This window comes from Crocuta crocuta, unplaced genomic scaffold (assembly GCF_008692635.1).
Source record: "Crocuta crocuta isolate KB4526 unplaced genomic scaffold, BGI_CrCroc_1.0 scaffold8, whole genome shotgun sequence".
NCBI lineage: Eukaryota > Metazoa > Chordata > Mammalia > Carnivora > Hyaenidae > Crocuta > Crocuta crocuta.
Genome location: NW_027532162.1, coordinates 1,879,281 through 1,884,623, shown reverse-complemented (window position 1 = coordinate 1,884,623; position 5,343 = coordinate 1,879,281).

The window sequence follows — 5,343 nt, the reverse complement described above, 5'->3', positions numbered from 1 at the left end:
GACTCTCAGGGAGGATGAAAAAGCTCTGGATGGTTGCCCGACAGTGTGAATGTAATTAATACCGCAGAACTGCGCACCTGAAAATGGCTGAACCATAAATTTTATGTTTGTGCATTTTCCTACAATTAAAAAACAAAACAAAACGAAAACGAAATTCGTCCACAGGGATCTACGCACCAAGACGACCTGGAAAGCCCCTGCACCTGACCACCGGAAGCCTTTGTGTCCTGGGGGGCCTTGCGTGGACCTGGCCAGAATGGCCTCCTGCAGCCGGGCCTTGAGCGGGATGAATGAAATCGGGGCAACTTTGCTTACCTGGAAAGAAACATCGCAGTTGCCAGTGGGAAAACTCAAGACTCTAGTGGCCGGGCGAACCGCCCTGCGGGCCTGGAAGTCAGGGCAACAGGAGGTGGGAGAGGACCCAAATGTTCCATGGCCTCTTGGAGAGGGAGGCTCACACCCGGCCAGGACACCCCAGTAGTGGCCTCAGGGAGGCTTGTCTTCCGGGAAGCAGGGAGTAGAGGGCAGGGGCTGCTCTGGCCAGAGCTTTTCCAGATTCCCCAGTCTGCCTGGGACAGCCTCCGAGGGGTGTGGCACCCCTGCACGGTGCTCGGTCCTCCAACAGATCCTCTTTGAGGCCTTTGGGGGCTGCTCTGTCCCTGGAAGGAAGCAGCAGCATCCCGACTACAGGCCCTACCCCACCCCCAACATGGCCTCCCTAGAGAGTGAAAGCAGAGAACAAAAGAAGGTTCAGAGAGGTTAAGTGACATGCTCAGGGTCACACAGCTGATAGCCTCAAAGCCAGGACCGGAAACCAGTCACTCTGACCACAAAGCTCACGCTCCCCTACAACTGGATTTCTCCGCTAGGAGTGGGTAAGTGAGTGTGTGGGGAGGAGCCCCGAGACAGACATGGATCAGCCCCCGGAACATTAGGTTTACGCAGACACTTGGGGTGGAAGGTGGTACAGCAAGCGAATGGATAAAGTCTCACTTCTTCCTTACTCAACCTCGTTACCTCATTGCCGTATTAAAGGGGCAGAGCACCACACCCAGTGGATCCTTCGGTAAACCGAGGGACTTGGCGCTGGCAGCTGTCCTGACTTCTTGAGTTCCCAGCCTCCACAATTAAGGAGACATTGGTGGAAAAGTTCAAGAAGGTTATGTTCCATGGGCCTCTCTGGGGAGAAAGTACCAGCCCATCTTGTGACGTGTTTCAGGACGACTCCCCAGATGAAAGGATAAGTCCCCCGGAACAGGTCGGCACGGGGGTCGTTTGTGGCTGCCTCCCAAGTACCCCAGGTTGGCCGTGTGAATGGCAGCCTCCTGCCCCAGGTCCTGCTCATTTGCTATCTCGAGTCACAGCAGGGTGCGAGGGAGGCAGGCAGGGCAGGGAGCTGTGTGCCCATGTGGCAGAAGGCAGAACTGAAGCCCAGAGAGGCCAGGGGCCCATATGCACGGAAGGCAAAGTGGAGAGGTAGTAAGCGTGACACAGGAAAAGTGAAGGGGTCCCCCTTCTGTGCCTCCATTTTTTAAGGTAGGCTTCACACCCATTGTGGAGCCCAGCGCAGGGCTTGAATAAACAACCTTGAGATCAAGACCTGTGCTGAGATCAAGAGTCGGATGTTTAACCGACTGAGCTGCCCAGGCGCCCCTTGCTGCCTCGGTTCTTGCCGGGACCGACAGCCCTGCCTTACACACGCCTTATAGAACAGATGATGCATGTTTTCCTCATAAAGGTCAGCGACTTCATGATTTCTTTGGAATTTTCCAGCACAACAGATAACATCTAAGGAGTGACCAGCTTGGGTCACCATCTCAAGACCACTGACTCACCAAGACCCCTGGCTTGGGGGCATTAGTGATCTAGGGAGGACATGTAGACACTCGCCTTTGCTTCCGGATGCCGGAGAAGATGCGAGTAAACGGTCCTCAGTAAAAACCCCAGAGTCCAAGCAAAGACTCTCCCTCCTTTCCGAGTCTCCCAGACACGGTCTGTCCCTGCGCTCTGTGTCTTCAGGGACCTGCTCTCACCTCCTGCTGGCTCAAATTTGATGCCACTCCTGCGAGAACCCAAGTACCCTCTTGGCTGATCCCATGGACCTCCTCTGGGTCCTCACACCCAGCCAGCCTACTGGGGGATGCCCTGTGGCCCCAGCGCCTCCTTTTCCTCTGGACTTGACCCTGACCGAGCTGTCGCTCAGCAGTGTCTTGGAGAGAGGACGCCCGCTGCTTCTCCCATTTGCCCTGAGAGGTGAGAGGCCCTGAAGAGGGCTGCAGCAGGTCCCTGAGGCGCTGGAGCCTGGGGCGCCCTGGGGAGGACAGAGGCACCGCCCCAGCCCCAGGGGGCAGTGATGGTTTGTGCCTTCCATCAGTCTGTCCTCCTGACACAGGGACCCAGCCACCCCAGGGTGAGGGGACAGGAAGGTGCTTCTGAGAGCATTGCCCTGGCAGGCGCTCTGTGCGCTCAGGGGCTCTGGGACCCACGGGGGAGGCCGGGCAGGTGGGACTCCCTTCCTCTCTATGGTGAGGAGGGCCGCTGTTGGGCTTCTCAGTAAGACTTCCTGTGACAAGGGCTTAAGCTACTAACAACCATTTGAGGCCCCACCCCCCTCCATCCCCCCATGAGGTGTCCAGTCATGAACCTAGGGCTACTCTGCACAGACCTCATTGTTCCTCTTTGGGCCTGCTTGCAGAAGGCCCCCTGGACAGTTAGAAGAGCATTGGACTAAGTCAAACAGACCCGGAAGAAAACTCCAAAGAGCAGTGGCTTAGGCCGGATGAAAGTCGCTTTCTCACACTCTCAAGATGTTCACAGGTGCCTGGGACTTGTGTGGCAAGCAGTGTCACCATGCCAGGACCCTGAGCTCCTTCTATACTGTGGTTCTGCCGTGTGCAGTTTTCATTTCCAACATCATCACTTCATGGTTCAAAATGGCTGCTAAAGCTCCTGCCATTAGATCTGCATTACAGGCGACAGAAGGAGAAAGGGGAGTAGGGGGTGTCTTGTGCTTTAAGAATCCTTCCTAATATCAAACACTACATTTACAGCCAGGCCAGAATGCAGTCACATGGCCACACCTAAGTATAATGGAGACTGGGGAGTATCTGGATTCCAAGCAGCAGATGCCCAGGTAACGCTCAGGGGTTCTATGCCCTTGGAGCGCTGGCGGTGCTGGGGGTGGGGACGGGACCTGGTGGATGGTCAGCTGCCTCTGCTACAGCCCCCATGAGCTGTGTGCCCTTGGCAAGTCCCTTCGCCTCTCTGAGCCCCTGTCTGGGGGGCGTAGGGTGGTGTCTCCCATGGGGGTGAGGGAGGCTGTCTCCAGGGCCCCTGACATGTTGTGATCCTGCAGCGGGGAGCCCAGGGAGGCTACAACCAAGGACAGAAGATGACCCTGTTCCGAAGTCGCGAGTTCCCAGGCACACAGGTTCGTGAGAGCGTTCTACCCGATGACTGATTTTGAACCTGCAGACTGATTACCACAGGCTGGAAGTGTGTGCAGGGGATGAGCTGACATGTGCCTGGAATGTCATCAACAGAGAGCAGCGGTCCTGAACAGGGTGAGCGGGCTGGGAGGGGGACAAGGGGACAGGGGCCCGCAGGGGGCGGCCCAGGGCCTCCCGAGGCAGGAAGCAGCTGAGGGGACAGACGCAGAGGCCACCGAGGTGGCAAGGATAGAGGGTCCAAACCGGGGAGGGTGCCACGGGGAANAGATGGCAAGCCACTTTTCCCCATAACTCCTTCTATGGCTTTTTCCTGCCGTGACCCGGGCCCGGGGCTGGGGGTGGGGGACGTGCGGCGGCCGGAAGCACAGGGCTTGTGCAGGCAGTCGGCACGTGGAGGTGCCCCGCCCGCTCCCTTCCTGTCCCCGCAGCCCCCACCCCTGGGGCAGCCCCAGCACTCAGGCGGCAGGGAGGTGTGTGCCTGTGACGGAGCCCCCGGGCCCGTCTTTCTTGGGGCCTGAGGAAGAGGAAGCCCCCAGGCGCGCTGCACGTACTGTCGGGCCGAGCCAGGGTGCAGGAAGGACCTTCTGTCTCAAGATGGGGGCTTGGCCTGTGTCACACAGAAGACGCGTGTCCTTGGTGGTTAAGCGCAGGATTCTGGGTCAGACAGCCTTTGTTCGAATCCCGAGTCTTACGGCTACCAGCTGTGTGACCACCAACGGGTCACATAACCTCTCGGGGCCTCGTATTCCTTCTGCACAACCAGGCTTGGTGAGGTGAGGCGACAGGTCAGAGCAGCGCAGGTAAGTGCTTAGTGAAAGGCTGTCGGTGCCATCAGCACGGAGCTGAGCGTGACCAGTGACAATGACAGGAAATGTGAGGGATTATTGCTTTATGGCCCCTGGCGGCGCCCTGACAAGAGCCGAGGGCAGAGGCCGCAGGACGACAGCCTTGGCATCTCCCCAGGAGGCAGAGTGTGTGGGGGTGCCAGCCTTCCCGCACCCCAACCCCCCCATTGCACAAGCTTGCACTCTCTCTGGGTCCCTCTGATCCCGTACGCCTCAACTGCGTGGAGGGCCTCCAAGGGGCCTGGAGAAAATGCTGGAATGCCTCGGGGCGCTGGTTGGGGCGCGAGCACCAGGGAGGCCCAGCAGGCTTCCTCTGGGGCTACAAGGCCTGGGACCACCGTCCACTCCCGCCCCCAGCCGGGCCCCGGACCAAGACCCTCCGTGGCCTCAGCGCCGGGCGCAGTCTGCTCTCCTGGTATCTGATGCCCTCTCTCCCTGGTGGGAGAACCTCCTCCCTGGGGCAGGAGAGGAAGCAGGAGCGGCTTGCCCTCCTCAGGGCAAGACCCGGCGCCTCTCTCTTCCTCTGTCTGTCAGCCTGGCTGTGAGGGCCACAGTCTCTCCACATGCATCTTGTCAGGGCCCCGGGGGGGTCCCCAGAGGGGGGCCCAGGGCTCAAGGCCCACTGACCTGGCTTCAAATCAATTCTGCCATTTCCAGGCTGTGCAGCTTTAGACAAGTCACTTGACCTCTCTGAGCTCACTTCATCGGTAAAACAGGGATAACTGTGGGATTTTTGTGAGGCTGAGAATGACATCTGTTGATCTGTGTCCACTCGGACTTTCCTGCTTTCCACAAGCACGCGCTGGGCAGCCCCTGGTGCCGGATCCCCAGCTCCCAGCGGGGAGCTGCAGGGGGCCTGCCCTGCCCTCACGGGGTGCCCGCCTCAGTGGGGGAGATGGCAGGTGACCGACGGTCAGGACACATAGCTCTGGCTGCTGGGAAAACCAGGAGCAGTAAGGCGGGAAGACAGGGGGGACTTGGGGGGCAGGGTGGGAAGGAAGAGCCCGGCTGGCCAGCGGCGCGGCACCCCAACAAAAGCAGGATGTTTG